This window comes from Hydra vulgaris, chromosome 02 (assembly GCF_038396675.1).
Source record: "Hydra vulgaris chromosome 02, alternate assembly HydraT2T_AEP".
Classification (NCBI taxonomy): domain Eukaryota; kingdom Metazoa; phylum Cnidaria; class Hydrozoa; order Anthoathecata; family Hydridae; genus Hydra; species Hydra vulgaris.
The window spans coordinates 8,384,206-8,402,007 of record NC_088921.1 but is presented as its reverse complement, the minus strand read 5'-3'; the positions used below and the strand labels follow the sequence as shown (position 1 = coordinate 8,402,007).

Here is a 17,802-nt window from a genome sequence, read left to right as displayed (position 1 = left end):
ATGTAGAAACGCAGAGTGCAAAACCTTTTTTTTATGTTCCTTTGGGGTCCTCCATAAACTACGTCACGCTCTAGGAAGGAGGGGAAAGAATTGGTGGTTTTATGAGGACTTGTACAGGATTTGTTACTTAAAGACTTACAATCTTGTGATGAGGGAGGAGGGCATGGAGCGATGGTCAAAAGCGGTCAAAAATAGCATGACGTAATTTATAATGACCCCTTCGAAGAAGTCCTAACGGTCTTATTGTTTAGAAAATCAAAATTTTCAATGTACAAACTGGACATCTGGTGCACGTATTTTTTTTGAATAATTAACTTGTTTATAAAAAACTAGTACGAGTGGCTCCAAAACCTTAAGAAACTTTTAGTGCTAGGTTACTTTTCAATAAGAAACTTTTTTTAATTAAGAGTTTAAGGAATATTTCCTAATTTCACCTACCTATCCTAACAACATAACAGAAAATTAAAAAGCATTATTTATGGAGAAAAAAAGTTTAAATGGGATTTAACAAGTTAAAGAGTTTAAATTTGCACGCGCAATGAAATTTACGCGATTCAATTGCGAATAAAATACGTATATCATACTAACAAACTTGAGAAATTTTTAATCTAGCCCAATACTAAATTTTCTTAAAAGATTTAAAAAATGGTACTCTTATGATGAAATCTTTCTTGTGCTAGCCCGTTTCCTTGGTTTTTTACACACACACAAAAAACGACGTGTAACTAATAGACCTTGCTACAAAAATATTTAAATGCTTTTGTAAAGAAAAAAGCAACGAACAAAAAAAAGATAAAAATCGATAATTTAATCAATCATTATTATATGAATTTTAAGTATAATTTTATGAATTTTAAATATTTAATATATCTCTATTTTTAGAGATGCCAAAGTTAAAAAGGTTATCAGCGTTTTATAAAAACGGTTGTAAGCTAAAAAAAGTTTCAATTTACTTTCTAGAATGTCAATGTATTATTTAGATGAACTCTTAGATATAGAAATTTACAACAAAAAAAGTGAAGTCTGTTGAATATACAATCGATTAACATCTCAGTTATGTTGAAAAATCAGTATGACATGCTTTATTTTGATATTTTTAAAAAAATAAGCTGAAGTATAAATCAAACTATTACAATTATTTATGAAATTCCAATGCTTATTTTTTTTGCTTTTTGTTTTTGTATTTTTATAATATAATTTACTTAATAAAAAAAACAAACACAAGCTTGTTATCAACAACTCCGTATAATCGTTGTAAGTTATTGTTTTGAAACAACTCAAATTTACTTTCAAGACAAATTTTTAAATAAAAAAAAAATAATAAATTTATATTGAAGTATACTTACGACTTGAAAAGTTTATGAAGTTCGTTACCAGTGCTAATTAAAAACAATGGTAACAATATGAGATTTTATATATTTAAAAACTCGATCATAGAACTAGAAAAAATCCTTTGACAAATTCGAAGAAAACAAATGAAATTCGAAACAACCGTATTGCTAATAGAAATCGTAGTTAATTGTAACTACCGCAACCGTTAAAAAAAGAATGTGGCTTTTCAAGATGAAATTTTTTGATCGCATTTGATTTTATAAAATGACTATAAATCAAGTTTAAAGCTTGAAAACATGTTAATTAATAATTTAGACATTTTCATTGGATAACATAAACTAATCACTTTAAAGATTTTTTGTTTCAATAAAATAATTTAAAAACAATAAAAACATTCATTACGTCATTATTGTAATTTAAAAGTCACTAGAAGATAGAAAAATTATGTAATAACAGAAAAAAATTTGTAAATTATTATAAATTACTTTATTAATACCTATTAACAAACAAATAGTGATTAAAAAAATAACTTACATATAACAAATATCGAAAAAATATTTACCTAAATTAAATAAACGTAACGGCAAGACGAATGAAACAACATAAACACTATTTTAATTATTGCTTTTCTGATGTTCAGAATTTTTATCTGTAATTGGGTGTTTAGTGACCATTACGGACGTATAAAAAAAAAGATGAATACAAAAAATGCATCCAATTAATATTAAATAAGTGTGTCAAAAATTATTTTGATGTATTATTTAAAGTAAGTTGATCATTATTAATAAGTTATTTATTAGTCTCTAAGCTCTTTATTACTTTCGAAAAGAAAAAATATAAAAATGTTCAGTGAAAACTTGAATTTTTTAGTCCTTAAGTTCATTGGTTTTAGTTGTGGAAATGTATAACAGTTATGCAATAATTTGGTTTTAATACAAAAACATTCTCTAGCGTACTACTCTTTTAAACAAAAAAAAAAAATTACGCAAAACAATAGTGGCTATAAAAAAAGCAAATCATCAACTTAATTGTACAAAACATTTTTTTAACTGTTGTATGACATTTCTACATTAAACGAAACAAAGTTAGCGTATTTATAATAACATTTAAATAACAAAAAATTGCCGTTCCCTCTTGACATTTGTGAGATTATACAAATAAGTAAATGTCCATTAATAGGTTAAAAAATCAGGCAAAACACATGGAATAAATAAGATTTTATACAGAATATTTTGTATATTTGAATGATTAAAATGATTTTTTTATGAATTAATTTTAAATAAATAATTTTATTAAGTAACATAAATATTCAACTCTTTTTACATTGGCGAAATCGCCCCATAATAAATTAAATCAAAATTCTTTTAATTTGAATTTAAATATAGTACACACACACACACACACACCACACACACACACACACACACACACACACACACAAATATATATATATATATATATATATATATATATATATATATATATATATATATATATATATATATATATATATATATATATATATATATATATATATATATATATATATATATATATATATATATATATATGTATATATATATTAAAGATCTTCAAGTTCAAGATTGTTTTTCTACTTTACAGGACTCTGTACATTTTATCATGAACAGCCATTCCACTTATTGCAAGTTTTATATTTCTTCTGTCACCAAAAATAAGAAATTTATCATAGTGCTATTATAATGTTAAGTCACGAATATTCTGATGATTAGATACACACGAGGAAGTGCATATTTGTGATATAAACTGTAATTTAGATATAGCTTCCGAACCTTTGAACTATGAATAGGTTTGGGAAATGTGGTCTGAGAAAATTAGACAGAAAATCTCAGGTTTAATTAAATGATATCTTGTTTAAAAAATTTTTTGAAATTAGATTGAACAAGTGCTTGTATCTAAACAAGCAGGAAAGTCAATCCATAGAAAGTTTTATTCAGTAGCATAAAATTCTCTATGGAATGACTTAATATGAAGTATTAGTTACGATACTAAACTAATATAATCATCAATGTGTCATATGTGGAGGGTTTGATGTAAGCTGTTGTAAAATTTAATTGTAGACATAATACTTTTCTTTTTTTTTATTTGCTGATTTAAATCCAGTTTTATTTCAACATTTAATATACAAATATTTTTTAAAACAATGTGATACTGCTTTTATTCTAACAGACTTTTTTATTTCAACAGATTTGTAATATACACATAAAGTTCTAAAAGTATCTGCAAACAGTTTCCGTTGACATTTTTATTGATTTTGATTTTGTTGAGGGCCACTGTGACAGCCATATAAATTTTAAGTAAAAAATAAATAAAAAACAGATGTCGGTTTAAATTTGTTTTAAAAGTTTCTTGTCAACCAGCAAAAAAAAGGTTTCAATTTCGGTCAATATTTATCCAATTTTAACGTTTAAACATACTGGCCAATCAAGCTGAACTTTTTGAGATTTTGTTTTTTTCATAAAATCTGTGGATAGGCAAAGTTTGAAGTAAATCTGAGGTGGTACCCTGAGGTACCACCTCAGAGCCATTAGGTGATTTGATATAAAATGATTCTAAAGTTATTTACTTGAGGTTTTTTTTTTGTAAACTTTGGTCAAATTAGTAAAAAAGTAAAAAAGGTCACTCGAAATTTTGTATTGTGATTTTTGACCCAAATAATCCATTTCAAGTGATAATTTTTTTACTACAATCTAATGTCAAAAATCATTAAAATCTACTGTATCTTCAAGAAACTCAAATTTCGACCTGTTCAAAAGATATGATTCAATCATAACTTTCGAACAGGTAGGTCAATCAAGCTAAATTTTTCAGGTTTTTTTTTTAATGTTGTTAGTCAAAATAAAATTATTTTGAGAAATATAATATAAATAAAAAGTTATGCAATCATTACTATCATAACAACAAATAATATTATTCTTAAGAAAAAACATAAAGTAAAATTATTGTGCTCTGTATTAAGTCACAGAATTATATATTCATATAACATAAATAATATAAGTCAATAGAAATATATTACTAGAAAACATCAATCAATTTTATTAATAAAAAAAAAAATCCTGATTAAGTAACATGGTTATAGATAAATTATCATGATGAAATTAATGCTCCTCACACTGAATAGCTTAACTCTAGTACAACTAACACTGTTGTCACTGTTTTTGTGTTTTTCAATCTCCAATTCATTAAGTCAACTATGTGACTCTAATGTACTGTAATGGTACTTCAGCAGATGTTTTTCATCTTAATAATGAAAAATATGCCTCCTCAACATTCTTTTGGATTCAGGTAGGAATGGAAGGTTTCATTTGTACTTGTGAACCTTCTATTTCTAAACGCAATGAATGAAATACTCATCTTTTTTATAAAAACAACTCACTTAAAAACTTTCATTTTTTTCTGCAAATTTATATTGCAATATTGAGGATATTCTGATACTGATGAATGACAACACCTTACCCAACCCTCTGATAACACTCTTACTAAGTCATCATTTTACAACACTCTTACTAAGTCCTCTACTTTACATCATCTTGGATTCTTCTTTATTGTACGTCTTTACTCTCATAGAAACCATATATTAAAGAGCTTGCGTCTCTAGTGCCATCTACTAAAATTCATTCTCACGTTATTCGTCATTCAATTAAGTCTCATCTTTTCTGTGACTGTTCCTAAGTGCTCCAAAAACTCTAATTCTACTAGTTTTTTTCAAAATTATGAGCCTTAATCAAAGTTAATAAATCAAAGTTTATATTTTTAACTTACTTTAATACAAACTTTTCGATATAATAAATTATTTCGAAATTAGTACTTTTGGTGCTTCCATTTTCGAAAATTTCAACCAGATATCTACAATATTTAAATCAGCAACAAGTTTATTTTCAATGGAAATTGCAAGATTGTTCAACCTGCCCTAACCCATTGTTGATCTTAAATAATTTTTGGTAGCGCTAGCTACTATTATTGGTAATGTGAGAAGAATTCTTAATGCAATAGATTCTTTTGCGTGGATTTCATTCAAATCGTTTGTGTACAAATATTTTATAGCATTTTCAGGATCCATATTTTTAGTAAAATGAAAAGAAAGAGATGTTAATTCAAAGCTTAGTTCCTCGCCAGAAATATCATTTTTTCCATTTTTAGATTCCTTTTTTTTTTCCAATGCGATGCAATGAAATTTTAAATCATCTTTCTTAACTGTTGAGAGCTTTTTAATATCAAATAAAAAGCTAAAAGGTGCAATTGCAGCATAAAATATATCTTCTATTGCAATAGTTCAATAGAATTCAATATTCTATTTATAAAACATTTTGCTTATACTTTTCTTTTGGACTGTTTTTCAAAGTTTTTTTGGACTGCTTTTCAACATACGCTGCTGTGGTTTTTGCAACTGTTTCATTAGTAGTCTTGGCCGCATCTTGCAGTGCTTCATAAATTTTTGGCATTTCAAATTGAAGAGTATTTATAGCGCTGATGTGGCTTTCCTATCTTGTCTCACTTAATGGTTTAACTGTTAAAGATTGACACTTTGATTGCAAAATTAACCATCATATTGTTAAAGCAGAAAAAAAAGTAAACTTGATCAATTATATTAGAAAACATAGAAATATTAGGTGAACATCTCTTAGAATCAACAACTACCAGATTTAATGTATGTCTGCAGCATGGAATATAAACCGCTCAGCTGTTTTTTTAAGAATAAAAGCTTGCTCACCATTTCTTACGCATTTGCACAATTGTCATAGCTCTGACCTCTTATGTTTTTGTAATTGAATTGCGTGGGAGAAATTATGTACGGAGGTTTTGACTGACGTAGTTTCCTTAAGAAAATATATATATAATATAAGTGGTTTTTTTATGAGCATATTTGAGGTGATTTGTAATGTATCAGTTGAACGCAAAATTATTGTAAAGTTTTTTAAATGAGTAAAAAGAAAGATTTTAAAATTGTAATGTTGTGCTGCCTGCAAGAAAATTACAGTTTTCCACTGACAAGCTATTTTTTACCAGGGAGTCAAATATCTCATTTGAAAAGTCATGTCCTGTCGAGCCTTCAATTAAGTAAAATCCAAGAAAACTTTAGATAATATGAATTTCAATCTTATCCTCTACATCAACCTTATCGAACCATTATTGTCATTTGCTCCTGGTGACTGATGTCTGGTGTAAAATTAACAACAATTGAAAAATACACAGACTTTTGGACATTTGAGCAAATTTCAAATTTAATGGATATGCCAATCAAGTCAATGATTCTAAATAACTTTTGCCAATAAGTAAATCATTCTAAATAACTTTTGCAAATAAGTGCACAGAATTGGTTTTTATTTTTGCTCTCAACAAATATTTTTTTATAACTGGATCAAATTCAGCAAAAAATTCTAAAATTTTAAGAAAGTTTCTAATATTATCTTGATAGACTTTTTCACAATAGCCTCTGAATGGCAGATTTTGCTTTGCCATCATAATAGTTAGGGAAATTATTCTTCTAATTACATTGTCCCAATGTTCTACTTTAAATAAGTTTCTATCCAAAATTTTATCAATTAAAGTGATTTTTTGTAATCTATATTTTAAATCCATCCACTTGCTGTAGCAGTCAAAATAATCAAGGCTTTTTTTGTGTCTTTTAAAAATTATATGGAAATATGGCACCAATCATTACCACCATTATGAGCCAAAATAATAGGATTTAAAAAAAAAAGTTTACAACAAAAACAAAAAACTTTGTTAGCTTTTTTTGAATAAACTAACCACGTTCTATGATTTTTTTCACCATTATCCATGATGCAGTTAAAAAAATGATTTGAAAAACTCAAATTATCAAAAATTCTTGGATAGTTATTAGAATCGTCTTTGAAACTGTTAGGACCTATTATAACAGCATCTTGTATGAAATCATTGGTTAAATTTTCCTTCCAATCGCTAATATCGTCAAAGCATTCAGAGGTAGCACCAGTTTCAGTCAATCTTTCAATTGTTTGAATAGTTTCAATTGAATTAGTAGAGTCAGTTTGCTTTCATTTCCAGAATCAACCAGATCTTGAACTATTGGACTTTCTTTGACATTTTTATCATGATGAGTTTTTGATAGAAATTTTTCTAAGATGTTTGATTTGATTTTTTTTTTTTTTTTTTTTTTAGATTATTCACCTCCCCAAGGCCCGAAGGGGGCCACTACAGTCGAGGAGGATACTCATTTTTTTTTTTTAGTCGTTATTCGTGGTGCAACCCTCTCTCAACTATTTAACTCCGAAACACGAACCTTGCCGAGCAAGGCCGCTGCGCGGAGAAACTAAGTTGAGCACGGTACTTCCAGGGACGTGGTGGGAGTCGAACTCCGAACCTCTCGCTTACAAAGCGAGCGCTCTTACCACTACACCACATACCGCATTTCAATTGTTCCTCTTTTCGTAGGCATTTTTGTTTAAACTCACAACCTGAAGGTTTTCTTTTCTCCATTATTTCTTTTAAAAGAAATCAAAAAATAAAACATAATTTTAAAAGCTTTTAAAAGAAATCAATAAATATTAAAAAAATTTATAGCAATAATTAGATAACTTTATATCAAAATAAAAAAATAATTGAGATTCTCAAATAAGTAGGCCTTCTCAGGAGTAGCGTGCGGTCGCATGCCTTAAATTACCACGCATATATTTTTTTGTTGATATCTTTGCCGCAATTTTTTGCATATATTAAAAATAGTGCATTTTAAAAACGCGCTGAAAAAAACAAACTTATTTGTCATATTATTTTATTTTTCTTACTAATAATATATTATTATAGTTATTAATGAGAAAATAAAAACATAAATATAATATATATATGGGCAATTTCATTTTTAACTTATGTTAAATGCGCAACAACTTTACCAAATACTTATTTAAACTTTAAATTACACTTTTAGCTATTTTATAAAAAAGAATAAAATAAGATAAAAAGTTTTGAGTTTGTCCAAAAGAGCTTGGAAGCGGTTTGTTTTAGACACTTTCACAAGATGTTGCGAATTCTATACCAATTTAAAAAATACATAAAAATCTATCAAATCTATCGGAGTTAACCGGCTAAGGAAAATAAATTTTTTTTGATATTGTATATTTTACTTACATTACATCACTTACATTATCGAGCGATTATTATGCGATTATTAACGTGAATTTTTTAATCTATAATTAAGAGTTAGAGTTACATAAGAAAAGAATTGCAAAAGTATTGAACTCATTTGTTAAAAATTGTTAAAAACAATTTTTAAAAATAATTAACAAAGGAAATTTTTAAAAACTAGTGGCACTCTTCCTCAGTGATTTTTCATAACATTCATCAAAGTTATCAAATCCATAACAGTTTTTCTGCCAGACAAAGAGCAACTTAAAAAAATTATTTTAGTATTACAACTTTATTATTACTTAATTATGTGATTGGTTTGTTGAAGTATTTACTTACACTTCTTACGTTTATGCAAATTGCTTTATTTTCATAAGGTTAAATTTTTAAAATGCTGCAAAGTACATTTAAATCTTTTAAAATATTTGTGACGTAAAAATTGCTATCACAGTTTAGAAGAGGGGTATATGTGATTGTTTAAAGGAGGGAAAGGGTTTAGAATTGACAAATATAGTGTGAAGTGTTTATGGATGAATTGAAAAGTTCAGAAAGATGAGGTGAAATCCTTGTGAAAGCAGTTTTTGATGATAAAGACCAGCCACTAGGTTTTGAGTTGTATACTTCACCAGTCTACTAGTTAATTTTTGATATTCTAGGTCATAGTTTGAAAAATGCCTATGGATGAAACTCCCGTAGAATTTTTGGACACAATGAATTTCAAAACTTTAAAAATCTTTTAAAGTTGCTTACAATTCATCAGAACTCACAGCAAAATCATAAATCTATTAAGCATAGTTTAAAAATCTTATTTCTCAAAACAAGAAATATATTTTTTGTTTTAAAATTTATTCAAGATAATGTAGAATGTGTGATAAGCTTAAGGAAGCTTCAGAAGCTACTTCAAATAAAGAGTTCTTTAAAAAAACATTAAAAAAGAAGAGTAGATTAAAAGAGCTTGCTACGGTGACTCTTTTTTTCTACAGCAACTCTTCTCGCTTTCTTGTTATTGAATAGATATAACAACTTGAATTTTGATCTGAAACCTAACTGCAGACTCTGAACCTTAAAACTACATTTAAAAATTATTTTTTTACATATTTTCTTGAGATATTTGTCTTAAGCTAAAAATTATATGTATATAAATATTTATTGTACATTTGCAGTGCTTAAACGCTGAAGTCTGAGGCAAATTTGATTAAGAAAAATAAGATCTGTAATAATGACGGATCCAGCATTTTATGGTGTTTAAGATAGCTAACATGGAGTAAAATCGAAGCATTTGTATGTTTATGTCAAGAAATAATGCTTTAAAAAAGTTGCAATGAATGGAGGCTGGGAACAAATAAGCACTAAAATTTTATCCCCCTGCCCCAAACGCGAGAGCATGAAGTTGATGAAATAATTTTTTTACTATTCATAACGAAATTTATATTCATTGATAAAATTTCAGTATTGTTTTACAATCTCTAGGTGTTCAAAAATCATGAGCAAATAAAATTTGTAACTCCCTCAAACTGAGGAGGTTTATACTTTATATGGTCACAATTTATGAACGCTGGGAGATAATGAGCTGGATCATTCACAGATCTGTAGTTCGATGCCTACTCTAGGCTTTTTTTCAATATGAAGCAAGCACAAACTTTTAAGTTAAATGCCCTTCTGCGGTGATGTGACCACTAGATCTTCAATCACCTAAAATAACCACAGAAAAATGTGCATATATATTATTGAATTACATTGATTTGTTTGGGTCTAGTTTAGTTTACAACAAAAGATCGAAAGTCCTTTACCCAATCTTTTAAGAAAACTATTTTAGATTTGGATTTGCTTGATCCAAGGCTCCAGTAGCAGTGTTTAAATAAAAACATCATTTGATACCAAAATGAAGTAAAAAGTTTCAAAGATCAACAAAAAATCACTTTACAATAGCCAAACTGTTAATTTATTTATCGTAATCAGTGAAAGATAAGTACAACATATTTCTTAAATTAATAAACATAGTGTTTTTTTTTGTGCAGGATTTTGGAACACATAAAGAAAATATCGTTGAACAATTCAACTAAAATGCTACTGGTAACGTGTAACCCAGTACAACCTGCCTCATGTCCTACTGCCTTGTAGGATACACTTTTTTAGGCAAAGGCTAGGAGAAGCCAACTCTGACATAAAACACCTCATGCCTTGGGGCTCATGATTAAGTTAAGGCTAGAGATGGTGTCTTGATAAAAACACTCATCTTGGGCAGATGTTAAATGCATCCGACTACTATCTTGTAGGCAAAGTTTACTAGGCAAAGACTTAAGGGGTAAACAGATTCTATCTGTTAACCAGCCTCGTACCCCTTCTTCATCTATTAGGCTGGCGCAGATGTAATTTTAATACATTGTTTCCAGTTTAGGATGTTGAATGCTGGATCTTCTTGACTCAATGAATGGGTTTTGCTTGTGTCTCCATTTTTATGACTAGGCAACTCATTCTATTACCTCCTAATGAGGACATAGCTCTAAAACACAGTTTTCTGAGGCCGGCTGGTAGTCAGGTTTCCCTAACTCTGAGGTAGGTCTCAGAGAAACTGATTCCATTGCCAGCTAAAAAATATCGAAGTATCAACAGTGGCATGTTGAGCATAAATGGTATATTTGTTTGTATTTTTGGTGTGCATTGTCAAGGCCACATTTGGAACCCTTTGTTACAGCTTAGGGTTTTTTATCAGTAATGAGGCAATTGCTTGGGCTATTAAACAGTGTACTGAGTACAGTCAATGCTTCAAGTCAAGTTCTTTAACAAATTTAAAAATGAATAAAGTACCAAAAACTATAAAACACAAAAAACCATCGTCATAACCAAGTTCTCTAAAACTAATATTCTCATTCACTAATATTCGTGGTCTTCGAAGTAACTTTTCTTCTGTTGAGTCTTATATCTTGCAAAATTCACCAGACATACTTGCTCTTAGTGAGACTAATTTGAGTTCAGCTGTTTCATCTTGTGATCATAACGTTGATGGTTATCTTCCTTTAATTCGTAATGACTCCAATAGTCACATGCTTGGCCCGGTCATTTACATTCGCAAGCATTCACCCATTTAATGGGTGAATGCTTGCGAATGTTAACCACTAAATGGCTTGGCTCTAGTTTCAATGACTCTACTGGCGTTAAAGCCCTCAACTTTTGCCTTTTTCAATCCCTAACTCAAAGAGTTAACTTTCCAACTTGCTTTCCAGACAAACCGAATCATTTATCTTCTCTACTCGACTTATGCATTGTTTCTGATCCTAGTCAGTGCTCAGTTTCTCCACATTCACTCTTAGGTGCTTCTGATCACGGTTTGATCTCTCTAAAACTATTATCTCATTCTTCTTCGTCATTTGAATCCCCCTATCATCGTACCTCTTATAACTACCTTAAAGCTGACTGGGGCTCTTTCTCTGATTTTCTTAGTGATGGCCCTTGGGTAGAAATCTTTTGTCTTCCTGCTGGCAAATGTGCTTCTTAGATAACGTTGTGGATTCAGGCTGGCATGGAATCTTTTATTCCCTCTTGACAACCAAGGTCAAGCCTCACTCTTCTCGATGGTTTCCTCATATTGTGCTGCTGATATTGCCAATTAAAACTATTACTTCTGTATCTAACAGCAAAACAATTCTTTAGAAAACAGACATCTGTTTATTACTGCTAGAAACCATTGTGAAAAAGGTTTTGTCTAACACCAAGCCCGCTATTCTCAGGTCACAAAATCTTGTATTTCATCTCAAAAATTAGGTTCTCGTGACTTCTGTAGAATCTTAAACAGTATCAATAATAAGGGCAAATCTATTATTCTAATTCTCTTTTATTGTTCAGACTTTGTCACCTCACCTAAAGATAAAGCTGAATTGTTTGCTAAGAACTTTTCATCAATATCATCTCTTGATTCCACTAGTTGCGTTCTAGCTGATTTTGTTGTCAAACAGGTTGATACATTGATTGACATTCGTATCACTCCAGCTTTAGTATCTAAAGTGATTTCCTGCATAGACTGCTTTACAGCTTGTGATCCATAAAACATACCTGTTATAGTCTTGCAGAAGTGTTCTCCATAGCTGTCGTCTATACTTTTAAAACTTTTTAATAAGTGCTTATCAGAGTCTTGTTTTCCAGCCTGCTGGAAAGCGGCATCTGTTATCCTATTTAATCGCATCTGTTATCCTATTTAATCTGTTATCCTATTTAATTGCATCTGCTATAAATATTTTAATCATAAGGATAATATGCGTAAAAGTTAGTATAAAATGTTTTTCAGAATTTTTTCAAATTGATATTGTTTAAGATGGAATAAAGGTATTTTAGGATATAATTTTTTGGACTCATTCAAAATGCATACAAGGCTCCTGTTCCATTCACAGACACACTGTTTCTAGTAGAGTAGAAATGTAATAGTCTACTTTCTGTGAACAAGTTTGTGATAGGAGATGGTTAGTTTTTATTTAATGAGTCAAAAACAAAGAAAATTAGCATACTTTACTAGCGCTGGAAATGTTGGAATAAAAAGATTTTTGAAGGACTTCGATGTATCAGATTTAATTGGTTGGAAGTTTATTATTCTAATGGATTGACTCTGAGACTATAAGCAACTACTAAATAAGATAGTTTTCAACTTGACTCCAAACTTGACAATAATATCTAAGATGAGATGAGAATAATGCACAGTAAATATTCTTAAGTGCAACTTTATTGACATAATGACAAACTATTGAAAGCATACTGTTAGCTCGAGAGTTTCTTGCTTGGTTCATTAATGTGAATGTTCCATGTAAGATTACAATCAATTAATACACCAACATATTTAATAACTCTTGAGGGATATAGCCATTTCTTATTAATTCTGATTTTATTTTCATCATTTTTACAGAGATAGTTTTTCGAAGAAAATTAGTTCAGTTTTTTTGGTGTTAAGACATAATAGTTAGGCATTTAACCAGTAACTATACCTTTTAGATCCGAATTAACATTTTTACATAATTAACGATACGATTTGTTGATGTGCAAAAGATTTGTATTATCAGCAAACAGATGAACTGAGGAGAAGTGAACAGAGTTGATTAGGTTGTTAACGTAGATTAAAAATAAAGAGGACCTAGAACAGAACCTTGAGGAACACCACACAAAACTGATTTATTACTAGAATTGAAAACATTAATACTTACAAATTGTTTTTGATCTGAAAGATATGATCAAAACCAGTCATTTACAAAACCGCAAATTCCATAATGTTTTAATTTAGAAATCAAAATACTATGGCTTTTGTAAATCAAAAAAAACACCACAAACGGAATATCAACTAGTATCAAGAGCTTTCCTAATTTTCTTTGCTATACTTATTAATGCATGGCAAGTAGAATGTTTTGATCGAAAACCAAATCAAAAACCATTTAAACAATTGAATGAGTTTAGAAAAGAGTACACTCTAGAATACATAAGTTTCTAAAGAAACTTAATAATGTTAGATAAAAGAAAGGTCTGTAGTTAGTGCATGAAAGTTTAGAGCCGTTTTTAAATATTGGGATAACGGGAGATAATTTCAAAATATCAGGAAATGTTCCATTTATAAATGTGGCATTGAATAGTTTAGAAAGAATATTTGAAAATTCATAGTTAAAATCTATAAAAATAATTATGGGAATGCTGTTTGGACCTAATAAAATAGGGGTTACAAAAATTAAATAAAAAAAAGGGAAAAAAGGGATCCTGTATACAGGATTGCCATTTTTAGTATTTATGAACAAAAAATTAAAATCCTTTATAAATAATTTTTAATTATCCTATTTTTATTTACGCACATTAGGACCACATTTGATGTATTTATATACAATCATGCGTATGTTGTTACATTATTCTTGTTAACTTTAAAAAATTATAAAAAACAATGCTAGTCACTATTGCTTTAGTGGTTTATTAAATTTTATTAAATTAAAACAGTGTTGAATTATATGTATTATATATAAAAAAGTTGTATTGTTATTTTGTTCTTGTTAACATTAGCAAATTAAAAAGAACATCAAAAAATTAATATAAACAAAACAGTATTGATTTAATAAAATAACATTTTTTGAACAATAATTACATGATAACATGTCATTTATGTATCTAAATTATAATAATTACAAAAATAAAGTACATCTAAGCTTCTTGCTTAGATGTACTTTATTTTTGAATTTCTATAATTTAGATACATAAATGACAAAGTTTTTATATATATTGATGCACTATAAGAAAATATTATACCCTGAAGTGATATTTGAAATTTATTGTCTTCAAATTTATATAAATAGTTATAAACGCAATGCTACAGGTGGTATAGTCATGACATTTGCAACTCTAAAAATTTGGTGAAAATCAATGAACCATTCAAGCAACTGCTACTTTAGCATTGTTAATCACATAAAAATTTCACTCTGACAAAAAAGGTACCTCATTCATTTATTCAGATATTCCTTCAACTGATACCCTAGGACTACACAACCTTGAACTACCTATTCTTCTCCCCCTAAGAAGGATCAGCCATCTTCAAGAGAAAGCAGTAAGTCTAACAGCAAAGGGGATATCGGAGGTACAAGCTATAGTTTAACAGGTGAGGTTAATAAACTATAGCTTGTACCATAATTGTTGAGGCCATGATTGCCTAGTTAAAAAGACGATGATTTATTGAGAGACCAAGGTTTTGTGAAGTCATAGATGAACTTTTGATATCAAAGCTTAAACAGTGGGATTTGTTGAACAAAAACAAATCACAATTCAGAGAAAACGTATCAAAAACTTTACAACCTATTCAGTCAGAAAGCCCATTGCTTCTGTAACGTTGTGGTTGATTTTTTCAAAGCCAAGGGTATCACATGCCAAGTAAATAGCACCTATTTATAGACAGTTCATTTGGAGACTCAAAGCCGTGTTGCTTCACAATGATAACAACTGGCCGCCCATTCTGTTGGCTCCTTCTGTGCATCTCAAGGAGGACAAGACTAGTGCCAAGATGTTGATGAGTACCTTGATGTATGGTGACTAGAGATCGTCAAAAACATGGAAATGGCATTATTATATTATTCTACTAGAACTTTAAGGTTTTCAAACTAATTCTCAATATCTTTCGCTTCACTACAAAAGGTAAGAACTGGCTACAACAAAGTGAGTTCTCTGTGGGAAAGAGCAATGTGGAAGCTGCTGCTAGAACTCCAGAAAACACTGAAACCACCAATACTGAAAATCAATGCACATATTCATAAAAATCTTTTCCAGAACCTGTCTAAGGATAAGGTTAGAGCTTTTACCTTAGCCAAACCAGCCAAATCATAGAATCAAGATAATTATAAGGCTGAAAACTCTGTGGAAAACAGTTTATACCAGAAACTCAAAGCCAAGTTGTTTACAATGGAAACAACTGCCCTTCTGTTCTGATCGTTCATTCTACGCATCTCAAGGACAAGACTCTCGAGTGCCTTGATGTATAACAACTACAGAGGTCATCAAAGGTTCAAAATGGCATCATTTTACTGGCCCTTCAAGCTTATTGTATAATTTTCCGATTTCCTTTGTCTCTGGGACAGTAAGAACACTACCACAGAAAAAGCTGGTTATGCGACTAAGTTTTTTGAAGGCAAGAGCAAGGTTTAGTGGGAGCAGCTGATAAAATCCAAGAAAAAACTACCACCACTGCAATTCAGGTTTCATCAAAATCTTTTTCAGAAGATGAGGCTAAACTACAGAGCTAGTAACTTTGTTGAAACACAGATCAAGATTATAGAAAATGATGCCCTCAAAGAGTAATTGTATATATGATAACCACAATTATAGGTAAATACAAGATTTGGCTCTAAAATGCAAAATTAGCAGACAAATGGTCAGAACTATCAAGAAAAAGCATAAAATCAAGTCCTTCAAGATGTATAAAGCCCTTGATTACAATGCTGAAGAAAATTTAAAGGCAAAAAGTCATGCAGGAAAATTATTCAAATTATTTTGTAGAAAAAAAAAGTATAATTGTGGATCATAAAACTTATGTGAAATTAAATTTCAAAACGATTCCAGGACATCATTTTTATATGGGAGTTTCCAGGAAAAAGGCAAAGGCTAAACTTTAATATTTACTTTATAAAACTAAAAAATTCCCAAAAAAATTACGGTTTGGCAAGCCAGATGTCAATGTGGATTGAAAACATTAAATCTTATCACTTATTCCACAATAAAAAGTGAAATTTATTTCAGGTTACTAGCTCAGTAGCTTGGCCTCATCTTCTGAAAAAGATTTTGATAAAACCTGAATTGCATTAAATTGGATTATTGCCATTGTGGAACACCCATGACAATAATGCAATCTTTTGCCTGACCTAGCGTACTGAAGTATGGATCTTAACTAGCACAAAATCTTATGAGTCCAATTAGGAGAAAAATTAAAAAATTTTATTGTACTAAGGAAACTTTTTATTTAATCATTTATTTATTTTTGTTCTAGACTTAATAAGCATTCAATAAAAAAGGTAAAACATTTAGGTTGATGAAAAAAAGCAACTGGAATGACATTAGGAACCATCAGCAATCTGATTGAAAAGTACAAAATGTTTGAATTAGCATAGACAAGAAGCGACTCTAAGCATACGTCAAAGAAAGTAAAAGTGTTTTTTATTCAGAAGCAGACTAAGTTACATAAATTAAGGGCTCAAAGGCTAGATTTTATTGCAATTGAACACCAATATGTGCCATTCTGGATCAAAAAAGTGACAGTTTCTAAAGCAAAAGGAAGAGCTAATGATCATGCTCCTAGAAGCTTAGACTCAAATCAGTCCAGATAATACAAAAAAAATGAGTTGAATCAATGCAAAATCGACTTGCAGAAGTCTTAAAAGCTAAAGATAGTCTAACTCGATATTAAAAAGTCAAAAAATTTAATTACTTGAAGAAATATTTAATACTCAAAATTTGTTTGGATACTTATTTAAAGGTAAAAAAATGCATAGTTTGAATGCATTGTTAAGTTTTTAGCACATAAAGTTAACTATTTTAATTTATTTAATTCTTTTAAGTTATTGAATTCTTGATTAAATTTGCATTTATAACAATCATAAATTTTTTATATCAACTTATTTTTCTTCTGAAATTACTTTTCAAAATTTACTTTTTTTAAAAAAAATAAATTTCATTCAGGTAATTATATCTCCTACTGTATAAGATGTGTGACACAGATGAATTTATTTATATTCTTAAACATACTAAATACAAAAGAATAGAGTCTATCATTTAGTGAAGTAAAGAAAAAACAGCTTTAAAAAAAACTTAATGTTTATAAACTTTTGATTTTAA

The 17,802-nt window shown here is 29.2% G+C and overlaps 1 protein-coding gene across 2 annotated transcripts in view; it reads right to left on the bottom strand.

Annotated features, from left to right (window-relative positions):
• LOC136076708 (NACHT, LRR and PYD domains-containing protein 1 homolog) overlaps window positions 1–17,802 on the bottom strand; it is a 66,840-nt gene that overhangs the window by 1,652 nt on the left and 47,386 nt on the right. The window lies entirely within an intron of this gene.